Source organism: Jaculus jaculus, chromosome 5 (genome assembly GCF_020740685.1).
Source record: "Jaculus jaculus isolate mJacJac1 chromosome 5, mJacJac1.mat.Y.cur, whole genome shotgun sequence".
Taxonomy (NCBI): Eukaryota; Metazoa; Chordata; class Mammalia; order Rodentia; family Dipodidae; genus Jaculus; species Jaculus jaculus.
The window spans coordinates 81,640,061-81,665,544 of NC_059106.1; the positions used below are offsets into that span (position 1 = coordinate 81,640,061).

Sequence of the window (25,484 nt, forward strand, 5' to 3'; positions counted from 1 at the left end):
ACCTCAATATAAGACCAGAAACTCGACTACTACTGGAAGAAAATACAGGAAGTACTTTCCATGATATAGGAATGGAAAAAGACTTCCTGAACAAAACCTCAGTAGCTCATGATCTTAAACAGTCACTCAACCAATGGGATCACATGAAGCTGAAGAGTTTCTTTACAGACAAGCATACAATAAGCAAAGCCAATAGATTACCCACAGAATGGGAGAAAATATTTGCTCTAAGAGCCAAAGGAAGGGTAGGACTGCTTACAGTACGATCATGCAGACACAAGTTGGTCTCAATATGTGTGACCTTACAGTCTCTAGTAATACTTACACAAGACCTTCATAATAGGAGGAACAGATGATGATATCAAGATAAGAGATGTGCTAGACAATGTAGCAGGATACAAAATAAATACACAGAAATCAGTAGCCTTCATATATGCTAACAACAAACACACAGGATGAAATCAGAGAATCACTCCCGTTCACAATTGCATCAAAAAAAATAAAGTACCTTGGAATAAACCTAACCAAGGAAGTAAAGAATCTCTACAATGAGAACTTTAAAACACTCAAGCGAGAAATTGCAGAAGACACTAGAAAGTGGAGAAACATCCCTTGTTCCTGGATTGCAAGAATCAATATTGTGAAAATGGCAATCTTACCTAAAGCAATCTACACATTTAATGCAATCCCTATCAAAATTCCAAAGGCTTTCTTCATGGAAATAGAAAAAACAATCCAAAAATTCATTTGGAATCACAAAAAACATCGAATATCTAAAATAATACTGAGCAACAAAAAAGAGGCTGGTGGTATCACCATACCTGATTTTAACCTATACTACAGAGCCATAGTAACAAAAACAGCATGGTACTGGCACAAAAACAGACATGTAGATCAATGGAACAGAATAGAGGACCCAGATGTAAGCCCAAGTAGCTATAGCCACCTGATATTCGAAAAAATGCCAAAAATACTCATTGGAGAAGAGACAGCCTCTTCAGCAAATGGTGTTTTGAAAACTGGATATATATCTGCAGAAGGATGAAAATAGATTCTTCTCTCTCGCCATGCACAAGAATTAAGTCCAAATGGATTAAAGACCTTAACATCAGACCTGAAACTCTGAAACTGCTAGAGGAAAAAGTAGGGGAAACCTTTCAACATATTGGTCTTGGCAAAGACTTTCTGAATACAACCCCAATTGCTCAGGCAATAAGACCACAGATTAATCACTGGGACCTCATGAAATTACAAAGATTTTGCACTGCAAAGGACACAATGAAAAAAGCAAAGAGGCAACCTACAGAATGGGAAAAAATCTTCACCAGCTATATATCTGATAGAGGATTAATATCTAGGATATACAAAGAACTCAAAAAGTTAAAAAATAAGGAATCAAACAAGCCAATCAAAAAATGGGCCATGGAGCTAAATAGAGAGTTCTCAAAGGAAGAAATACGAATGGCATATAAGCATCTAAAAAAATGTTCTACGTCACTAGTCATCAGGGAAATGCAGATTAAAACTACATTGAGATTCCATCTCACTCCTGTCAGATTGGCCACCATCATGAAAACAAATCATCATAAATGTTGGCGGGGATGTGGAAAAAAAGGAACCCTTCTGCACAGCTGGTGGGAATGCAATCTGGTCCAGCCATTGTGGAAAACAGTGTGGAGGTTCCTAAAACAGCTAAAGATTGATCTACCATATGACCCAGCTATAGCACTCCTAGGCATATATCCAAAAGACTCATCTCATTTCCTTAGAAGTACATGCTCAACCATGTTTATGGCTGCTCAATTTATAATAGCTGGGAAATGGAACCAGCCTAGATGTCCCTCAACAGATGAGTGGATAATGAAGATGTGGCACATTTATACAATGGAGTTCTACTCAGCGGTAAAGAAAAATGAAGTTATGAAATTTGCAGAAAAATGGGTGGGCCTGGAAAGTATTATACTAAGTCAGGTAACCCAGGCCCAGAAAGCCAAGCGCCACATGTTCTCTCTCATATGGGGATCCTAGCTACAGATGATTGGGCTTCTGCGTGAGAATGAAAATACTTATTAGCAGAGGCCAGTAAGGTAAAAAGGAGACATAAAGGGTAGAGAAAGGAAGGGAGGAGGATACTTAATAGGTTGATATTGTATATATGTAATTACAATGATTGTAATGGGGAGGTAATATGATGGAGAATGGAATTTCAAATGGGAAAGTGTGGGGGTGGGGAGGGAGGGAATTACCATGGGATATATTTTATAATCATGGAAAATGTTAATAAAAATTTTTAATTTAAAAAAAAAGAGATGTGCTAGAGACATGGCTTAGCCATTAAGGTGCTTGTCTGTGAAGCCTAAGGACCCAGATTTGATTCCTTAGTACCCCTGTAAGCCAGGTGCACAAAGGGGTGCATGCATCTGGATTGTTTGCAATGGCTAGAGGCCCTGATGCACCTATTTGCTTGCTCTCTCTCTCTCATACAAAACATTAAAAAAAAATAAAATAGGGCTGGAGAGATGGCTTAGCAGATCAGGCACTTGCCTGTGAAACCTAAGGACTCAGGTTCAATTCTCCAGATCCCACAAAAGCCAAATGTACAAGGTAGCACATGCATCTGAAGTTCATTTGCAGTGGCTGGATGCCCTCGCTTGCCCATTCTCTCCCTCTCTCTCTCTCTCTCTCCCTCCCTCCCTGTCTCTAATAAGTACATTAAAAAATAAAACTAGGGCTGGAGAGATGGCTTAGTGGCTAAGGGTTTGGCTGTGAAGCCTAAGGACCCTGGTTCCAGGCTCTATTCCCCAGGACCCACGTTAGCCAGATGCACAAGGGGGCGCACGTGCCTGGAGTTCATTTGCAGTGGCTAGAAGCCCTGGCGCTCCCATTCTCTCTCTCTCATTCCCTCTCTCTCCCTCTCTCTCTCTTTCTCCCTTTCTTCTCTGTCACTTTCAAATAAACAAAATAATTTTTAAACTAAATAAAAGAGAGACTACTTGAAAGGGAAGGGGATATGATAGAGAGTGGATTTGTGAAAAGAAAAATGGGGGAGGGGAGGGCACTAGCATGGTTTATTGTCTATAATTATGGAAGTTGTAAGTTAAAAATTTAAAAAGTAAGGGGCCGGAACCACCACGGCGGAGGGGCGCCGGCTGGGGCGGAGGCAGCCTGGGCCCGCAGCAGCGGTTCCGAGTCCAGCCCGCGCCTCCTCATTCATCCCGGTGCCTCTGCCACGCCGGGAGCTGGTACACAGCCTCAGGACCACGGCTGAATGTGGTTGGAAAGCTGGCTTTCACAAGGACAGTCTACATAAAGACCTGCTACAGCCATTATCGCACCCCATGCGGGGTACACATACTGCGGATCTTGCATACAAACAAGTAGACCCATCTATCACCCGGAGAATTTTCATCCTTGGGCCTTCCCATCACGGGCCCCTTTCTCAATGTGCACTTTCCAGGTGGTTATATATAGGACACCTCTGTATGACCTTCATATTGACCAAAAGATTTACGGAGAGCTATGGAAGACAGGAATGTTTGAACGCATGTCTCTGCAGACAGATGAAGATGAACACAGCATTGAAATGCATTTGCCTTATACAGCTAAAGCCATGGAAAGCCATAAGGATGAGTTTACCATTATTCCTGTACTTGTTGGAGTGAGTCAAAAGAACAGGAATTAGAGCCGGGTGTGGTGGCGCACGCCTTTAATCCCAGCACTTGGGAGGCAGAGGTAGGAGGATCACCGTGAGTTCAAGGCCACCCTGAGAATACAGAGTGAATTCCAGGTCAGCCTGGACCAGAGTGAGACCCTACCTCAAAAAAAAAAAAAAAAAAAAAAAACAGGAATTAGGAAAATTCCAGTAAATACTTAACGAATCCTAGTAATCTCTTTGTGGTCTCTTCTGATTTCTGCCATTAGGGTCAGAGGTTCCATTACAGTTACTATGATGACTCTCAGGGGGAGATTTATAGATCCATTGAACACCTAGATAAAATGGGTATGAGGATTCTAGAACAATTAGGTCCTGTGTCTTTCCTGTGTCTTTTAGCAATTATTTGAAGAAATGCCATAACACTATATGTGGAAGACATCCCATTGGGGTATTATTAAATGCCATCACAGGGCTCCGGAAGACTGGAATGAACATGAGCTTTTCCTTTTTGAATTACGCCCAGTCAAGCCAGTGTGGAAGCTGGCAAGACAGCCCAGTGAGTTATGCAGCCGGAGCACTCACCGTCCACTGAAGCGCCTAGTCCTCCGGGGTGCCTCCGCCTGTACTCGACTGTGTCCAGAACCCAGCCTAGCCTTTGCCGCGACGCGGGTGCTGGGTTGGGGGATTCTGAAACCTCAGACTAATAGAACTTTCTTCTCTTCCTTTCTAGTAGGTGTATTCCTCCTTAATTTCAACCCATTAAAAAATGCTTTATAGTTTGAGGAAGTGGAAGGAAGGTTGGCACAAAGGATATTTTGATTTAAAAAGATGTGTAAAAAAAAAGTTAAAAAATAAAAATCAAAATTAAGTTGAGTGCCTTTAATCCCAGCACTAGGGAGGCACAGGTAGAAGGATCATCATGAGCTCAAGGCCACTCTGAGAATACTTAGTGAAATCCAGGTCAGCCTGAGCTAGTGTGAGACCCTACCTTGAGAAAAAAAAAAAATCTCCCCAAATAAGGTGGCAGTGTCTGCAGGTCCAAGTGCAATTCCAAAACCATCTTTGTAACTATATGCAAAGTGGCACCATTGTCTGGTGGTCATTTGCAGCCACAAAGGCCCTAAGGGGCCCATGTATACATGCAAATAAATAAAAATGACAAAGAAAAAGAGCCATGTGTGGTAGCACATGCCTGTAACCCTAGCATTTAGAAGAAAAAGACCCAGGAATTCAAGGATAGTGTGAGATACATGAAATCCTGCCTCAAAATAAAAAAAGTAAAAAGTGGAACTGGAGACATGGCTTAGTGGTTAAGATGTCTGCCTGCAAAGCCTAAGGACCCAGGCTCAATTCCCCAGTCCCCACGTAAAGCCAGACGCAAACTGGCGCGTGCTCTAGAGTTCATTTGCAATGGCTGCTAGAGGCCCTACTGCAACCATTTTCTCTCTGTATATAATGAACCTTTTCTTTTTCTTTTTTCCCTTTTTTTGGTTTTACAAGGTAGAGTCTCACTCTAGCTCAGGCTGACTTAGAATTCACTATGTAGTCTCAGGGTGGCCTCAAACTTGTGATCCTCCTACGTCTGCCTCCCAAATGCTAGGATTAAAGGCGTGTACCACCACACCCAGCCAATTTTTATTTTTAAAGTAAAAATATCCAGGCATGATGTTGTTGCATGCCTTTAATCCTAGAATTTAGGAGGCTGAGGTAGGAGGATCACCTTGAGTTGGAGGCTAGCCTGGATCCACATAATGAGTGCCTATGAGCCTAGCCTGGAGTGAGATCCTGCCTTGAAAACAAACAAACAAAAGCCTCAGGGTTGCAGAGGTAGATGGCTCAGCCTTTAAGACACCTGCCAGCAAAGCCAAAGGACCCAGGTTTGATTTCCCAGTACCCACATAAAGCCAGACACACAAGATATAGCATACATCTGGAGTTCTTTTGCAGTGCCTAAATGCTCCAGAGTGTCCATTCTCTCTATCTTCCTTTTTAATTACTGCTTTAAAGTCAGCCCCTGTCCTCAAGAGTGCTTTTAAAATTTCTCTCCGTTTTTCAAGATAGGGTCTCATTCTAACCCAAGCTGACCTGGCAATCACTTTGTAGTTTCAGAATGACCTCAAACTCACACCTATCCCTCTACCTCAGCCTGGGATTAGAGAGCACCACCATTCTTGGCTCAGTCTTTTTTTTTTTTTTCCAATTTATGTACAAGCAGAGAGATGCAGAATTGGGCATGCCTGGGCCTCTAGCTGCTGCAAACGAGCTCCAGATGCACAAACTTCAGATGCCCGCGCTTTGTGCATCTGCCTTTACGTGGTTACTGGGGAATCTTACCCGGCATTGTTAGGCCCTGCAGCAAGCGTCTTAACAGCTGAGCCATTTCTCCAGCCCTCAAGTCTTTTTTTTAAAACTGGGTCTCAGTTATCTCAAGCCAGCCTCAAACTCACTAGGTGGTCAAGGACGACTTTGAACTCCGGATCCTCTCCTTTACCTACCAAGTGCTTGGGTTATGGTCTGGCATGCAGTTTGGGGCATTCCTTTGAAAATGCAAATCTAATTGATAGACCATGTTTGAACTCATCAAAGGGCTGGGTGTGGCGGCTTAACTCCTCTAAATCCCAACACTTGGGAGGAGCAGAAGTATTAAGAGTTCAAGTCAAGCCTGGGCTACTGGACACCTTTTCTGGAAAAATAAAGAAAAAACAAACAAACCCTCAAGGCTTCCTATTGTTGAAATGGTCAACTCCATCCCCAAATGACTTCATGCACCCTGCCTTCCCACCCTCATTCACCAATCACCCACCTAACTCACGGCCATGGGCTCACAGCCCATCTTCAATTCCTACAAAGTTGCCTCTGGTCTTAGGACCTGGAAATCCCCTCAACCAATCGTTCCCTAACCTCAGAACAAATTCTTCCCTGTCTTCCCACCTACATGTACTCCCATGACTCCAAATACATCTTCCCAGAAATGTGTATGTGTCCCCAATCATCCCACCAATTACTTATTAATGAAACTACAAGACTAGTGCTGTGGCTTAGTGGTAAAGCATTCACCTAGCACGTGCAAGGCTGTGGGTTCAATCCCTAGCATCCCAAAGGTAACTATCTCACTATCGAAATTAGCGGGGGGGGGGGGGACTCGCCTTTAAGCCCAGCGCTTGGGAGGCAGAAGTAGAATTACCGTGAGTTCGAGGCCACCCTGAGACTACATAGGAGTTCTGGGCCAGGGTTGAGACCCTACCTCAAAAAAAAGAAATTAGCAGAGCCAGGCAAAGGACTCCAATAAATAAGTGAACCCTCCTCGTCTTTCCCTCGTGACTTCTGCTTCTCGCCCCTTCCCCCTCCCTCCTCTCTGCTTCCCCATGCCCTCCACCGTTCTGGCCCCCAGACTCACTCGAGGGCCCTGGTTGATCGGCTCCCACACACTCTGCGCCTCGTCCTCCTGCTTCACGTTGACCAGGGGCCAGCTGCACATGGCGACTGAGTAGGCCTAGACCCGCTTCAGACCAGATCCGAGTGTGACTCCGGCGGTGCCGTCACAGGCGACTGTCACTACACCTCTACGCCACAATCAGCCGCGCTGAACGTCTACTTTCCGCGGAGCCCCTGGGCGGAGCCACCCGGCCCCGCCCGCCGCCGCGCCGCCCACCCAGCGCCCGCCTCCAGTGCTGCTTGTGCCGAAGGTGCGTGCTGGGGACGCTGGAGGACTGAGAGTCCAGGCAGGCCTCCTGGACCTCAGCAGAGACACAGAGCAGAGGCTGGAGCGAGTGTCCTCTGCAGACAGGAGGGACACCGTCCCACCAGACACGAATGGACGGCTTTTAAAGAGCAAGGCGGATGATCCCAACCGAAGCCAAGCGCCTGGGTACCTTCTCTGCGAGCGCCCACCACACAGCTTACGTATTCTGGGGCCGCTCCGTGCTGGGGGGCGTTTTGGAACTCGAAATACAATGATAAATAAGACGGAGCAGGGGCTGGAGAGCTGGCTTAGCGACTAAGCAGCTTGCCTGCAAAGTCGCAAGACCTCGGTTCGATTCCGCAGGACCCAGTAAGCCAGCTGCACAAAGGGGGCGGATGTGTTTGGACAGCTTCTGCAGCGGCTGGAGGTCCTGGCGTGCCTTTTCTCGCTCCCCCTCTCCCTGCCTCTTTCTTAAATATAAATAAAGCTTTAAAAAAAAAAAAGAGTAAAGTTCTGGTTCTCAGGGTTTCCATCACATGGGCAGGCCAGAAATGAATAATAAATTTGGGGCTTTTTTTTTTTTTTTTTGGTATATGCTTGTGAAGGTGCTCAAGGAGAGACACCTGTCATCCCAGTTCTTGGGAGGCAGAAGCAGGAGGGTCTGCTGACCTGACCTAGTAGTAAGACAATGTCTCCTCCCTCAGAATAACCAACAGTTTTATTTCCTCAGGACAGGACAGGTTGGAGCACTAAAAAAGTATTAAATATAGGCTGAATGAATGAATTCCCTTGTAGTGAATGCCAACGTAAAAGGCTCTAAGGTGGCAAACTGATAGACCTTGGTGTTTCAATTCTGAGGAAAACCAACTTTTTTTTTTTTAAGTTTTTTTAGTTTTTGTTTTTTGTTTTTTTTTTTTTTTTTTTTTTTTTTTTTTTGGTTTTTTGAGGTAGGGTCTCACTCTAGCCCAGGCTGACCTGGAATTCACTATGGAGTTTCAGGGTGGCCTCGAACTCATGGCGATCCTCCTACCTCTGCCTCCCGAGTGCTGGGATTAAAGGCGTGCGCCACCACGCCCGTCTTTTTTTTAGTTTTTTGAAGTAGGGTCTCACTCTAGCCCAGGCAGCCCTGGAATTCACTATGTAGTCAGACTGGCCATGAACTCACAGCGATCCTCCTCCTTCTCCCTCCCCAGTGCTGGGATCAAAGGTGTCTGCCAGCACAACCACCTTAGTTCTTTTTCTTTATTTAAGAGGGGAGAATATGGACATACCAGGGCCTCTTACCACTGCAAAGTAACTCCAGACACATGTGTCACTTTGTCTGTCTTTAAGTGGTACTGGGGAATTGAACCCACAGTCATCAGGCTTTCCAAGCAAGTGCCTTTAACTGCTGAGCCATCTCTCCAGCCTCTCATTCCTTTCTTACTTCACAGCATTCCAAGTCACTACTAGGGTTGAGGGTGGGTTGAAGAATGACCAGAAAAGGTGAGACTAGGAAACAGGAAAGCAATGGGCGAATTTAGAAAAACTGGAGAAACCTAGACAAGATGGTTATAAACCCAAGGATGAAGCGGGGAGGTAGGGGAGGCTCAAAAAGTCCCAGCTCAGTTTTGAAGGTAGAAGCCTAACTTCACCACAAAATGTAGACAGATGCCATTTCCCCATAGTACAAGAATCACACCACTGTTTTCCTGAGCAACATTAACTTTAAATAGGAAAATAAATTTCTTACACTCTAGTCACACCGTTGTATGAATGAATAAATGAATTAGGATGCTGGGAATCACAGATCATAAAACCACCATCAACTAAGTGCAATATGGTAGCCTGAGTTAGATCCTGAAACGTGAAAAAACAAAAAAACTGGGTTGGGGAAATGGCTTAGCAGTTATGGTTACGGCCTGCGAAACCTAAGGACCCTGGTTCAAGTCCCCAGGACCCATGTAAGCCAGCTGTACAAATGGGTTCATGCGTCTGGAATTCCTTTGCAGTGGCTAGAGGCCCTAGCATGCCCATTCTCTCTTTCTCTTTGCCTCTTCCCCTCTCTCTCTCTCAAATAAATGAATTAAATATTTTAAAAAGAATAAAAGAACGTTTAATATGGAAAAACTGGAGAAATCCAAATAAAGTCCATAATTTATTCTAGTATACCAATGGTTATTTCTTGGGTTTTTCTCTTTGGTTTGAAATGTTGGAGACTGAACACTAAGCCACTATGCCAAGCTAAATAAATGTCTCTTTAAATATTTTATTTATTTATGAGAGAGAGAAAGAGGCAGAGAGAGAGAATGGGCATGCCAGGGTCTTCAGCTGCTCCAGACCCATGCGCCACCTAGTGCATCTAGCTTTATGTGGGTCCCAGGGAATCGAACCTGGGCCCTTTGGCTTCTCAGGCACACACCTTAACCACTAAGCCATCTCTATAGCCCCAAATATTTTGTAAACGTTAAAGTTAATTTAAAAAATGAAAACTGAAAGCTGGGTGTGATAGTTCACACCTTTAATTCCAGCACTGGGGAGGCTGAGGTAGAAGGATTACCATGAGGTTAAAGCCAGCCTGGGCTATACAGTGAGTTCCAGGCAGCCTAGGCTAAAGTAAGACCCTGTCTCAAAGACAAATAACGCAAAAGCCAGGCATGGTGGTGCACACCTTTAATCCCAGCACTCAAGAGGCAGAGGTTGTAGGATAGCTGTGAGTTCAAGGCCACCCTGAGAATACATAGTGAATTCCAGATCAGCCTGGACTAGAGACCCTACCTCGAAAAAACAGTAAATAAATAAACAAACAAACAAAAATAGCTAAAGAAAACTTAGTCCTGGAGCTATAGCTCAAGGGTAGCATACACCTAGCATGCACAAATCCCTGGTTTTCATCCTAAGAATGTCAGGGAAAAAAAGTGCTCAACAATATAAGCTAAAAGGAAAAAAAAAAAAAAAAGCAAGATGGAAAATAATTCATGCAATATAATAGCATTGATGAAAAGTTTTTAGGAAGAGCATAGACGCCCTGTATCCTGTTTTTGTCACGTATGCACCTCTACCACAAAGATTACCTAAAGCCCAAGGACTTTCTGTAAGCAGTGTGACAAGCTTCACCCCACAGTGACTCAGTACAAGAGGGGCAAAGGTTCCCTGTATGCCCAAGCAGAGCAGCACTGTGATCCAAAGCAGAGCGCCCATGGTGGGCAGACCAAGCCAAATTCCCAAAGAAGGTCAAAACCATGGAGAAGGTTATGCTAAAGCTTGAGTGTATTGAGCCCAACTGCGGATCCCAGAGGATGCTGGCCATAAAGAGAGGCAAGGATGCCGGGCATGGTGGCACACACCTTTAATCCCATCACTCGGGAGGCAGAGGTAGGAGGTTCACCATGAGTTCAAGGCCACCCTGAAACTACATAGTGAATTCCAGGTCAGCCTGGACCAGAGTGATACCCTACCTTGAAAAACCAAAAACAAACAAAAAAAGAACAGAGAGAGATGCGAGGATTTTGAACTGGGCAGAAAAAAAAAGAGAAAGAGCCAAATGATCCAGTTCTAAAATTTGGTATTTCTCTTTGAGGAGAAATATTGAAGGATTAGAAAAATTACTCATTGGAAAATTAAATTTTTGTTATAAAAAAGGTTTTCCTAGCCATGCATGGTGGCGCACACCTTTAATCCCAGTACTCAGGAAGCAGAGGTAGGAGGATCACCTTGAGTTTGAGGCCACCCTGGGACGACATAGTGAATTCCAGGTCAGCCTAGGCTACAGTGAGATCCTACCTTGAAAAACCAATAACATAAAATAAAGTATTTTATTTTATTTGCTAAAGGCATGAAGAGAATGGTTGCACCAGGGCCTCCCACTGCTGCAAACTCCAGATGCATGTGCCACTTTTTTTTGTTGTTGTTGTTTTTTGAGATAGGGTCTCACTCTAGCTCAGGCTGACCTGGAATTCACTATGTAGTCTCAGGGTGGACTCGAACTCATGGTGATCCTCTTACCTCTGCCTCCTGAGTGCTGGGATTTAAGGCATGTGCCACCACACCTGGTTCTTTGGCTTTGCAGGCAAACACCTTAACTGCTAAGCCCTCTCTCCATCCCCCAAATAATCTTTTGTATAAAGCAAAATAATACTAGATATTACTTATGGATACAAACCACATTTTTAATAAAGATGTAAATAAATTCATATGAATACCATATTTAACATAGTAAGGTTAAGAAAAGTAGGAAGGATATATGTAATTACAATGATTGTAATGGGAGGTAGTATGATGGAGAATGGAATTTCAAAGGGGAAAGTGTGGGGGTGGGGAGGGAGGGAATTACCATGGGATATTTTTTTATAATCATGGAAAATGTTAATAAAAATTAAAAAAAAAAAAAGAAGGAAGGGGGCTGGAGAGATGGCTTAGTAGTTAAGGCTCTTGCTGGCAAAGCCAAAGGACCCAGGTTCTATTCCCCAGGACCCACATAAACCAGATGCACAAGGTGGTGCGTGCATCTGAAGTTTGTTTACAGCAGCTGAAGGCCTTGGTGCACCCACTCGTTCTCTCTTTCTATCTCCCTATTTCTCTTTCCCTTCCCCCTCAAATAAATAAGATAATAAATACAAGTTTTAAAAAAAATAGCCAGGCATGGTGGTGCACGTTTTAATCCCAACACTGGGGAGGCAGAGGTAGGAGAATCACCATGAGTTCAAGGCCACCCTGAGACTACAGAGTAAATTTCACATCAACCTAGGCTACAGCTAGGCCCTACCTCAAAAAAAGAAAAAAGAGGGCTGGAGAGATGGCTTAGCGGTTAAGCGCTTGCCTGTGAAGCCTAAGGACCCGGGTTTGAGGCTCGGTTCCCCAGGTCCCACGTTAGCCAGATGCACAAGGGGGCGCACGTGTCTGGAGTTCGTTTGCAGAGGCTGGAAGCCCTGGCGTGCCCATTCTCTCTCTCCCTCTATCTGTCTTTCTCTCTGTGTCTGTCACTCTCAAATAAATAAATAATTAATTAATTAAAAAAAAGAAAAAAGAAAAGTAGTAAGTGGCTGAAGAGATGGCTCAGTAGACAAAGCCGCTGACATGCAACTCTGAGTACCTGAGTTCAGTTCCCTGGACCTCATATAAGTGCAGGAAGCAGTGGCAGTCTTCTGTATGGCCAGTGCCCCTACAGTGAGAAGGGAGGCAAAAATGGGAGAATTTTCCAGAAGTCTAGGAATTGAGCCTGTGAATGAGAGACCTAAACGATGTGCCAAGTGTTTTTCTTTTTGTTTTTCGAGGTAGGGTTTCACTCTCATCCAGGCTGACCTGGAATTTACTATGTAGTCTCTGGGTGGCCTCGAACACACGGCGATCCTCCTACCTCTGCCTCCTGAGTGCTGGGATTAAAGACATGTGCCATCATGCTAGGTTTATTTTTTTAATATTTTATTTATTTATTTATTTTAGAGAGGGGGAGGGAGAAAGAGAAAAAGAAAGAGGCAGATAGAGAGAATACGCACACCAGGACCTCCAGCCACTGCAGACAAATTCCAGAGGCATGCATCACCTTGTGCATCAGGCTTATGTGAGTACCAGGGAATCAAACTTCAGTCCTTAGGCTCTGCAACCAAGTGCCTTAACCTCTAAGCCAACTCTCCAGTCCCAAAGTGTTTATTTTTATTTTATTTATTTATTTTTGGTTTTTCAAGGTAGGGTCTCACTGTAGCTCAGATTGACCTGGGATTCACTATGTAGTCTCAGGGTGTCCTCAAACTCATGGCTATCCTCCTACCTCTGCCTCCCAAGTGCTAGGATTAAAGGTGTGCTGCACCACACTCAGCTGCCTGGCTATTTTTTAATTTTTTTTTTTTATTTATTTGAGAGAGACAGACACAGAGAGAAAGACAGGTAGAGGGAGAGAAAGAGAATGGGCGTGCTAGGGCTTCCAGCCTCTGCAAAAGAACTCCAGATGCGTGCACCCCCTTGTGCATCTGGCTAACGTGGGACCTGGGAACCGAGCCTCGAACCAGGGTCCTCAGAAAGGCATGCTAGGGCCTCTAGCCACTGTAAATGAACTCCAGATGCATTAGTCACTTTGTGCATCTCTGTTTACATGGATACTGGAGAATTGAACCTGGGTGCTTAGACTTTGAAGGAAAGTGCCATAATCACCAAACCTTATTTTTTAAACTTTATTTTATTTATTTATTTGAGAAAAAGAGAGAAAGAGGCAGAGTGAGAGAGACAGAGGGAATAGGCACTCCAGGGCCTCCAGCCCTGCCAAGGTTTTTTAAATTACTATTATTTCTGTGCTTCCTCAGGATTTTGCACCTCCTGCAGTTCTAAGTTCCTTGTTATGGACATAACTTGTGTCCACTGTCCAGGGTTGTTTGAATAAACATGAGATACACACACCAGGCAAAATATGATTTAATGGAGGAACAGGGTGAGGCACTCTAGTGTTCTCCTATCAAACTTTTTCAAGGTAGGGTCTCCCTCTAGCCTGAGCTGTTATTAAACTTTTTATTCACTCTTTTTTTAAAAAATTTTATTTTTTTACTTTATTTATTTGAAAGAGAGAGAAAGAAAGAGGCAAAGAGAGAGAGAGAATTGGTGCTCCAGGGCCTCCAGCCACTGAAGCCGAACTCCAGACACATGTGCCCCCTTGTGCATCTGGCTTACGTGGGTCCTGGGGAATCGAACCAAGTTGAACCAAGGTCCTTTGGCTTCGCAGGCAAACACCTTAACTGCTAAGACATCTGTCCAGCCCTTTACTCATTTTTTTTTCTGGTTCTTTGAGGTGGGGGTCTCACTTTAGCTCAAGCTGACCTGGAATTCTCTTATGTAGTCTCAGGGTAGCCTTGAACTCATGGTGATCCTCCTACCTCTGCTTCCCGAGTGCTGAGATTAAAGGTGTGCGCCACCACGCCTGGCTTTTTCCTTTACTCTTTTATTGAGTAAAAAAAGGCACCATCTGGGCTGGAGAGATGGCTTAGCAGTTAAGCGTTTGTCTGTGAAGCCTAAGGACCCTGATTCAAGGCTTGATTCCCCAGGACCCACATTAGCCAAATGCACAAGGGGGCCCACGCATCTGGAGCTCATTTGCAGTGGCTAGAAGCCCTGGCACACCCACTCTCCTCTCTCTCTCTCTCTCTCTCTCTCTCTCTCTCTCTCTCTCTCTCTCTCTCAAATAAATAAATAAAAATAAACAAACGAAAATTTTTTAAAGGCACAATCTTTATTAAAAAATGTTATCAGGGCTGGAGTGATGGCTTAGTGGTTAAGCGCTTGCCTATGAAGCCTAAGGACCCCGGTTCGAGGCTCAATTCCCCAGGACCCACGTTAGCCAGATGCACAAGGGGGTGCATGTGTCTGGAGTTCGTTTGCAGTGGCTCGAAGCCCTGGCACGCCCATTCTTTCTTTCTCCCTCTCCCTCCCCCCCCTTCTCTCTCTGTCACTTTCAAACAAAGAAATAAAAATAAAAACCAAAAAAAATTTTTTAAATGAAAAAAGAGTTATCAAACTTTTTATAGCAATAATGGTTCCTATAAGATATTAGCTTAAGTATAATTCCCAAGGTCCTTAGCTATCCATAAAACCTAGGTTAAAAAACAAGTATCAAGGCTGGGTAGAGTGATCCAAAGTCTTTAATCCCAGCACTCATAAGGGTGAGGTAGTAAGGTAGGAATTCATCATGAGTTCAAGGCCAATTTAAGCTACAGAGTGAGTTCCAGATCAGCCTGAGCCAAAAAGTGAGACTCTGCCTCAAAAATAAATAAATGAGGGCTGGAGAGATGGCTTAGTGGTTAAGCGCTTGCCTGTGAAGCCTAAGGACCCCAGTTCAATTCCCCAGGACCCACGTTAGCCAGATGCATGAGGGGGCACATGCGTCTGGAGTTCATTTGCAGGGGCTGGAAGCCCTGGCGCACCCATTCTCTCTCTCTCTCTCTGTCACTCTCAAATAATAAATAAATAAAAAATGAACCAAAAAAAATTTTTTAATAAATAAATAAATGAAAAGGCCTGGCCTGGCGTGGTGGTGCACGCCTTTAATCCCAGCCCTTGGGAGGCAGAGGTAGGTGGATTGCCATGAGTTTGAGGCCAGCCAGAGACTACATATTGAGTTTCAGGTCAGCCTGGGCTACAGTGAGACCCTACCTTGAAAAGCCAATAAATAAATAAAAATAAATAAGTGTACCAGGAATGGTGGCACACATCTTTAATCCCAATACTTGGGAGGCAGAGTAGGAGGCTTACTGTGAGTTCCGAGGCCAGCCTGGGACCATGGAGTGAGTGACCCTACCTTGAAAAATAAATAAATAAATGTCTGGTATATGCAATGAGTTCTAGACCAGCCAAGGCTAGAGATGGCTTAGCGGTTAAGGCATTTGCCTGCAAGGCCAAAGGACCTTGGTTTGATTCCCCAGGACCCATGTCAGCTAGATGTATAAGGTGGCACATGCATCTGAACTTCGTTTGCAGTGCTGGAGGCCCTGGTGTGACCATTATCATTCCCTCCCTCCCTCTCTCTCCTATGTTTCTCTCTCACACAAATAAATAAAAATAAAACTATTAAATCGTAAATATAAAAAAAAGAAAGAATTTGCTTTTGTAAAAGTTAGGGATAACTGAGATTTTAAGAGGAGCAATAATGGGAGAGAAGTACATCAGGTAAAATCAGAAGAAGAAAAAAAAGCCATAGTGTTTTGGTTGCTGTTGCTAAAGAATTTTGTTTGCTTTGTTTTTATACTTTTATTTATTTGAGAGAGAGAAAAGCAGATAGAGAGAGAATGGGTGCACCAGGGCCTCTAGCCACTGCAAATGAACTTCAGATGCGTGTGCTACCATGTGCTTCTGGCTTATGTGGGTCCTGGGGAATTGAACCTGGTTCCTTAGGCTTCAAAAGCAAGTGCCTTAACCACTGAGCCATCTCTCCAGCCCCTTTAAAAAAATTTAATATTTTATTTGTTTATTTATTTATTAGATAGAGAGAGAGTGTGTGTTTTACTTTTTTGAGGCAGGGACTCACTGTAATACAGGCTGGCCTCAAACTCACTGTAGCCTCAGGATTGCTTCGAACTCACTAAGTATAGAGGATAACCCCTTTAGCTTCTGTTTCTCCTGTCTCTACCTCCAATGCTGAGATTATAGGCATGATAACCAATATGTGTTTTTAGGGCAAAATAAACAAGTCAATCTTGTTTGAATACATGAACTTAGGTTCTTTTATAAAATCCCGTCTGGCTGGGTGTGATGGTGCACACCTTTAATCCTACCACTGCAGATGAATCCATCTGCTCCAAATGAACTCCAGATGCACGTGCCATTCTGTCCATCGGACTTTAAATGAGCACTGGGAACCAAACCCGGGTAGTTAGGCTTTGCCATTAAGTGCCTTACTTAACCTCTAAGTCATCTTTTCAGCCTTTTTTCTTTTTTAATTTAATTTAATTTAATTTTGGGGGGGGTCTCACTATGTAGCCCAAGCTGGTCTGGATTTAGAATGACCCCCAGGCCTAGGCTTACATTCATGAACCACCACTCCAGATTTAGATTATTTCTGAGCTCAAACCATTTGAAACTTTTTGTTGTTTAAATCATTTAAGGAGAAGAAAAACACTTTGTAATCTCAGTCTGTGAGCCTTACCCTGGAGTATTTACAAATTAGATTATGAAGATTTAAAGAGACTTTGTTTAGATTGGCTTATGGAGACTAATAACAGCTTATATAAATCCAATTTTGCCAAAACTCAGAAAAAAAGAAGCTAACCTTCTAATGCTTTAAATAGGATAAACAAAACCAAACAAAAACCTTTCTTGTAAATCCTGCTAGCTCAGATGTGTTTTGTTGTTGTTTCTGAGACAGAATCCAGGCTGGCCTCAAGCTGGAATCAATACTTCTGCCTCAGTCTCGTAAATATGGGGGTGAGCCTCCATACCTACTTTCATTTGGATTCTTGGGGGGAAAAAAATACACACACACACACACACAAGAAAGAGAGAAAGCAGCCTTTCCCCATTTCCACATTTCCCCAGTCCTTGTTTATTTCAAGGCAGGTTTATAACGTAGCCCATGCTGACCTGGGACTCACTGTAGCAGAGGCTGGCCTTGAACTCACTAAGATCCTCTCTACCTCAGCCTCCAGAGTGCATGTGCCACCACACCTGGATTCTAGTGCCTTTTTGTGCTGGGATTAAAAGTGTGCACCACCACACCCAGCTTGAGATTTCTTGCTACGCTTTTCAGCCAGACCAATCAGAGGTAATTATCCATTCCATTATCCATTCCTGGCAAAGAAAGGAAGAAAGAAAGAAAGAAAGAAAGAAAGAAAGGAAGGAAGGAAGGAAGGAAGGAAGGAAGGAAGGAAGGAAGGAAGGAAGGAAGGAAGGAAGGAGGCAGGGAGGGAGGGAGGGAGGGAGGGAGGGAGGGAGGGAAGAAGGGAGGGGGAGGGGGAAGGGAGGGGAGGGGGAAGGGAGGGGAGGGGGAAGGGAGGGGAGGGGAGGGGGGAGGGGAGGGGGGAGGGGAGGAAAGGGAGGGAGGGGAGGGGGGAGGGGAGGGAAGGGAGGGAGGGGAGGGAGGGGAGGGGAGGGAAGGGAGGGAGGGGAGGGAGGGGAGGGGAGGGACGAGAAGGAGGGAGGGAAAGAAAAACAAAAGGAAAGGAAAAGGAAAAAGATTGAGCTGGGAGAAGTGGCACATGCTAGCTGTGAGGCCACCCTGGGACTACATAGTTCCAGGTCAGCCTGGGCTAGAGTGAGACACTACGTCAGAAAAAAATCAGAAAAAAAAATTAATGAAAGGGCAGCCCACACCTATTCTTTTCTCTAAAATCCTTTTGGCCAAACTTGGCCTGCAATTTGGGGGGAAGGGGAGGAGGGGGAACAAGGAGATGACTCCGTGGGTAGACCACGTGGTGCATGAGCGGGAGGAGCTGACTCCAGATTTCTAGCCCACACAAGTCAGGCACCGTGGCACGTGCCTGGGGAGGTGGAGACAGATGGGTCTCTAAGGTTTGCCAGCTAGCTTGTCTAGCCAAACTGGTAAGATCCAGGTTCAGTGGGAGACCCTGTCTTAATAATAATAATAATAATAATAATAATAATAATAATAATAAAATATGGGGTCTGGAGAGATGGCTCAGCAGTGGAGACACTTGCTTGCAAAGCCTAACAACCCATGTAAAATCAATGTACAGTGACACATGCATCTGGAGTCCGTTTGCAGCCTCTGGAACCCCGGGTGCACCCATTCTCTCTGTCTCTCTTTTCTCTATCTCTCTGTGTCTGCAAATAATAAAAATAAATAAATAAACATGGGGGCTGGAGAGATGGCTTAGTGGTTAAGGAGCTTGCCTGTAGAAGTCACACATCACACAGTTAACATGCTGGGCATGGTGGCGCATGCCTTTAATCCCAGCACTTGGGAAGCAGAAGTAGGATTGCTATGAGTTTGAGGCCACCCTGAGAGTACATGGTGAATTCCAGGTCAGCCTGGGCTAGAGTGAGACCCTCAAAAAACCCCAAACGACAACAAAAAGAAAACAAAGCCAGGCGTGGTGGCACATGCCTTTAGCTCCAGCACTTGGGAGGATAGCCATGAGTTCAAGGCCACCCTGAGATTAGTGAATTCCAGGTTAGCTTCAGCTAGAGTGAGACCCTACCTCAAAAAAAGAGAGAGAGAGAGAGAGAGAGAGAGAAAGAGAAAGAGATAAAATGAGCCAATGGGTGCATTAGAGGCATGTCTTTCATGGTGGAAACCAACTGCCCTCTAATTGGACTGGAGGCCCACTCCATGGGAGGGAATACATCCCTGATACTGAAAACTTAAAACAGGAGTAGTCATGAGCCCTAGAGATGCAATGTCTGCTGCTGTCTGGCTAAACATATATACTATGCTTATCAAACTTCCCAGTAAGCACTTCTCTTAATGTTTATACCCTTATATTAATGCTACTCTCACGTTGGTAGAGAATCTTCTCTTTTCAGATGGCAATGACCTTGGGACGATTCAGAAGGTATCATGGTGCTGGAAAGAAGTGACCAGAGTGTTCAGTACTATAATATCTCTATCACACCTTCCAAGGCTCAGGGTCTAATGTGGAAGAGGTGGAAAGAATGTTAAGAGCCAAAGAAAGGAAGGGTAGGACTCCTTACAACATGCTCCCCCCAGACCCAAAATGGCCTGGATATCCATGACCTCACAGTGCCTGACACTACCTACACAAGACATCATAAGAGGAGGAAAAGATCATGACATCAAAATAAAAGAGAGACTGAATAGTGGGGTGGGGGGGATATGATGGAGAATGGAGTTTCAAAGGAGAAAGTGGGAGGAGGGAGGGCATTACCATGGGATATTTTTTTATAATCATGGAAGTTAACAAAAAAAATTTTTTTGAAAAAAAAAAAGAAACCGAAAAAAGGCCTCAGGCAGCTGCAAACAGTACCACTTGTGGCTGCAGCTACTGCTTCTGACAAGAGAGTCCTGGCAAGGGTGGGTGGGGGAAGGAAGGTGAGGAGGGAGAGGGTGCCTGACTCAAGAGCGGTGGGAAGGGAGAGGTGAGAGGTGCCTCGGCCAAGACCAAGGCCATCCAGATCCCTGCTCCAAAAGCTGGGAAGGAAAACAGCTCAAAACTGCTGTGTCCTGCCTCAGTGTGACCAGCACGAGAAGGCTGAGTGTGTTTACTTGCTGCGTTGTGTGTGTACGGTGGGTGTGGCGTGTGAGCACATGCCAGTGTCTACCCCGTGCGCACGTCCGTGCGGGCCAGGGCAGCGCTGCGCGCTCACCTCCACTGCTTGAAACGGAGTCTCCTTCTGAGCCTGGCGCTGCCGCTTTCACAAGCCCCAGAGATTCTCTGGCCTCTGCTGCCCACAGGCCTGGCATTACAGAAGCATGGCAATGCCCAGCTCTTTACGGGTGCTGGGGAATCGAATTCAAGCGTCCTCAGGTCGCACGGCATCCCCCACCCAGGCCCTCATGCTTGCGTGGGCAGTGTTCTTAGCAGTGCGCCCATCCCCCAACTCAGTGGGCCTGTTCTTTGAGTTGACAAAGCGGACCTGGCCTCTCACCCCAGCTCTTCTCTGGCCGACTGTGAGTCTCTCTCTGAAAGGCAGACAGCTCTCCCAGGCTTTCCGAGGCTAACCTCCTTTCCCACACACTGAATGGCAAAACCATGATGGAAGTCAAACATATACATACAAACATATATATATATATATATATATATATATATATATATATATATATATATATATACACATATATACACACACACACACACACACACACACACACACACATATACACATTTATATATTTTATATAATATATAATTTTATATAAATAAAATATATAATATATATATATATAATTTGGTTTTTTAAGGTAGTGTCTCGCTGTAGCCCAAGTTGTCCTGAAATTCACTATGTAGTCCCAGGGTGGCCTTGAACTCAAAGCTATCCTCTCAGGTACTGAGATAAAAGACATCACCACCATGTCTGGCTCAAATATGTTTTTGAAACTGTGTAGAGAGGACAGTGTTCAGTGTGAAGAATGGACGTGCCCACGCAGACATGGATGACCCAAGACCTGGGTCCATCAATTCCTCCCCACCCCCATAAAAATAGAAAGGAAGAAAACATAGCCAGGCAGAGGTAGGAGGATTACTGTGAGTTTGAGGCCACCCTGAGACTACATAGTGAATTCCAGGACAGCCTGGCCCCTACCTCACAAAACCAAAAAAAAAAAAAAAAAAAAGAAAGAAAGAAAGAAAGAAAGAAAGAAAGAAAGAAAGAAAGAAAGAAAGAAAGAAAATATAGGTATATATGTAGATTACAGAATGAACACAAGAGTTCAAGAGGCCACAACAGAGCTCAAGGTGTTTTAGAGGCCTTACTGAAAGGCAGAAGTGAGTGGCTGTTAAGGATGTAAAGAGAGTCACTATAGGTGGCTAGACATTAACAAGCCCAGTTGGAGGTCTGTTGGAGTCCAGCCCCACAGGCAGAGTTGAGTCCAGCCTCCGGGTCAGTGGAACAGGTGCTGGACAATGGAGGCTGTGGAGGTCAAGTACAGAAGCCAGCAACATTGCACCTTTTCTCATCAGCTTGTAGTGTTCATACATCCAGTGAACTCAGGGGATGAACCCAGCTGGACTCACCTCTAAATGCCATTGATCTATCTATCTATCTATCTATCTATCTATCTATCTATCTATCTATCTCTATCTGTCATCTCTCTATCTATCTACCATCTCTCTATCTAGCTATTTAGCTATCATCTGTCTACCTACCTATCTATACAGAAATATAAAGTTCCTCCACTTCAGGCATTATCTCAGTTGGAGATAGCATTAGATTCCACAGGTTAAGCCGGGCGTGGTGGCACGTGCCTTTAATCCCAACCCTGGGGAGGCAGAGGTAGGAGAATCGCAGTGAGTTCGAAGCTACCCTGAGACTACACAGTTAATTCCAGGACAGCCTGAGCTAGTTGAAACACTACCTTGAAAAAAAAAAAAAAGATTCCACAGGTTGAGGATGCGGTCCCCAAGACTGCATACCCCCAGCTTACTTATCAAAAGCTCTATTCCCTCAATGCCTTCCTCAGGTTTAACTAATTTCCTAGAGAGGCTCACAGAACTTATAAGGAATATTCCAAAGGCGAGAAATGCAAGGTTGTGGGAGAATGGACATGCTGCTTGCCAAACCTATCTTTTGGGGAAATTTTTTTAATATGTTTTATTTATTTATTTGGGATAGAGGTAAAGAGAGAGAGAGAGAATTGGCATGCAGGGCCTCTAGCCAGCAAAAATGAACTCCAGGTGCATGCGTCACCTTGTGTATTTGGCTTACGTGGGTCTTGGGGAATCGAACCAGGATCCTTTGGCTTTGCAGCAAACGCCTTAACCACTAAGCCATCTTCTCCAGCCTTTATTTTGCTTTTGATTTTCAAGGTAGGGTCTCACTCCAGCTCAGGCTAACCTGGAATTCACTATGTAGTCTCAGGCTGGCTTCAAACTCAGAGATCTTCATAAATTTTTTTAAAATATCTTTTGTATATTTATTTGAGAGAGAGAGAGGCAGATAGTGAGAATGAGTATGTCATGGCCTCCAGCCACTGCAAACGAACTCCACATACATGTACCACAATGTGCATCTGGCTTCACAGGGGTACTAGAGAATCAAACCCCCATCCTTAGGCTTTGCGGGTAACCACCTTCACCACTATGCCATCTCTCTAGCCTGGGAATTTTTTTAATGGAGACTTCATGACACAGGCATAATTGTTTAACCCATTGGCCATTGGTGATCAGTTTACTTTCAGGCCATCTCTCTACCCAGGAGGTTGGGGGATGGGGCTGAAAATTCCAAACCTCCTTTGCTACTTTGGGTTTTCTGGGGGGACAGTTCCCATCCTGCCATCAATTAGTTCATTAGCACACAAAAAGACACTTAGCACTGACAATTCTAGGGATGTTGGGAATTGTATGCTCAAAAAATAGGCTAAAGCTGGTGTGGTGGCGCACACCTTTAATCCCAGCACTCAGGAGGCAGAGGTAGGAGGATTGCCATGAGTTCAAGGCCACCCTGAGACTACATAGTGAATTCCAGGTCAGCCTGAGCTAGAGAGAGACCTTACCTCAAAAAACCAAACAAACAAAAACTAGGTTAAGAACAAATAGATATTTTAGGGTTTCATGTTCTATTGTCTTTTTTTCTTTTTTATTCTTATTTAGCTCCATGTCCAGGCAATTGAGAAGGCTAAGAGCATAGTACCCACTGAAGGCCTTCCTGCTGGTCAGGGTATAGCAAAGGCCCCACTTTGTGGGACCGACAGAAGTTACCTACAATAGGGCTAGAGAGATGGCTTAGGAGTTAAGGCACTAGCCTGAGAAACCTAAGGACCCACGTTTCAATTCTCTATGTAAATCCAGATGCACAAGGTGGTGCATGCATCGGGAACTCTTTCGTAGTGGCCGGAGGTCCTGATGTGAAAATGCCAGGCGTGGTGGCACACGCCTTTAGTCCCAGCACTTGGGAGGCAGAGGTAGGAAGATTGCCATGAGTTCAAGGCCTACCTGAAACTACATAGTGAATTCCAGGTCAGTCTGAGCTAGAGCAAGGTCCTACCTCAAAAAAAAAAAAAAAAAGAAAGAAAGAAAGAAAGAAAATTGGCCGGAGATTGCTTGTAAAGCCAAATGATCTGGGTTCAATTCCCCAGTAGCTACATAAAGCCAGATGCACAAAGAGGCGCAAACATCTGGAACTCGTTTGCAGCGTCCGGAGGCCCTGGCATGCACATTTTCATTCTCTGTCTTTCTTCTATCTCTCTCTGCTTGCAAATAAATAATGGTCATTGAAGCCTGGAGAAGTGCCTCAGTGGTTAAAAGTGCTTGCTTGCAAAGCCTAATGACCTGAGTTCAATTCCCCACAGCCCATGTAAAGCCAGATGCACACAGTGGAGCACGTGTATGGAGTTCTTTTGCAGGAGGCCCTGGTGTGCCCATTCTCTTTCTTAAATCAATAAATAAAAATGTTAGGAAAAAGAAAGCCAGGCATGGTGGTGCATGCCTTTAATCCCAACATTCTGGGAGGCAGAGGTAGGAGGATCGCCATGAGTTCCAGTCCACCCTGAGACTACACAATGAATTCCAGGTCAGCCTGGTCTAGAGTAAAACTCTACCTTGAAAAGCCAAAAAAAGGGGCTGGGGAGATGGTTTAATGGTGAAGGTGCTTGCCTGCAAAGCCAAAAGATGCAGGTTCAATTCAAGACCCACACAAGCCAGATGCACAAGGTGGCGCATGCGTCTGGAGTTTACCAAAGCTGGAGGCCCTGGTGGGCCCATTCTCTCCCTCTCTAATATATATATATATATATATATGTTTAATAATATATATATATATGTTTAATAATATATAATATATATATATGTATATATATATATATATATATATATATATATATGTTTAAGTCCAGGGGGTTGGCTAGGCGTTGTGGCGCACGCCTTTAATCCTAGCAGAGACAGGAGGACCACCGTGAGTTCGAGGCCAACCTGAGACTACATAGTTAATTCCAGGTCAGCCTGGACCAGAGTGAGACCCTACCTTAAAAAAAAAAAAAAAATCCAGGGGGCTGACAAATGAAGTCTGCGAAGCACAGTCCTGGTGAGTAGGACCCTTCTCTCAGCAGTACCAATCCATTGTTGAAAGAACCCGTTCAGACTTTTCTTTCCTCCAGTTACATTCAAGCTTCAAAGGCAAGTGCCTTAACTGTGAAGCCAACTCTCCAGTCTTTTTGTTGTTTGGGTTTCTTTTATTGTTTGTTTGTTTTTGTTTTTTCTCAGGGTGACCTCAAACTCATGTCTATCCTCATACCTCCGCCTCCCACGTGCTGGGATTAAAAGCAAGCACCACCATGCTCAGCTCAAAATTATTTTTCATGTCCTCAAATGTTTGAAGACAATTCAGTTTGGTGGGTTATGCTAATTTTCTTGGGTAATTTGTCTAGAGAGGGATGTGGAAATGTTCATCTCTATTTTGATTCTCATTTTCTATTTTTTTTAATTTTTTTGTTTATTTTGATTTATTTATTTGAGAGCGACAGAGAGGGAAAGAGGCAGATAGAGAGAGAATGGGCGTGTCAGAGCATCCAGCCACTGCAAACGAACTCCAGAGGTGTGCGCCCCCTTGTGCATCTGGCTCACGTGGGTCCTGGGGCTTGAGCCTGGGATCCTTCACAGGCAATTGCTTAACCACTAAGCCATCACTCCGCCCCTCATTTTCTATTTTCTTACATAAATTTTGTTTTAATTCCATCTGGTTTGGACCATTTAAAAAATATTTAGTTTAAACCTGGGTGGGGGTGCACGCTTTTGATCCCAGCACTGGGGAGACAGAGGGTAGGATCTGGGAGAGTTTGAGGTCACCCTGAGACTACATAGTGAATTCCAGGTCAGCCTGAGGTAGAGTGAGACCCTACCTCAGAAAACCAAAAACAATTATTTATTTTCAAGCAGATTGAGAGAGAGAGAGAGAGAGAGAGAGAGGAGGAGGAGGAAAAGGAGGAGGAGAAGGAGGAGGAGGAGAGGAGGAAGAGGAGGGAAGGAAGAGTAGGAGGAGGAGGAGGAGGAGAGGGAGGGGAAGGAGGGAGGGAGAGAGGGAGGGAGAGAGAGAGGGAGAGAGAAAAGACAGAAAGACTAG

General features: G+C 44.5%; 1 pseudogene; it reads left to right on the forward strand.

Annotated features, from left to right (window-relative positions):
- The first annotated feature begins 268 nt into the window (after positions 1-268).
- On the forward strand, positions 269-4,247 carry LOC123460678 (annotated as a pseudogene).
- Positions 4,248-25,484: the final 21,237 nt, after the last annotated feature.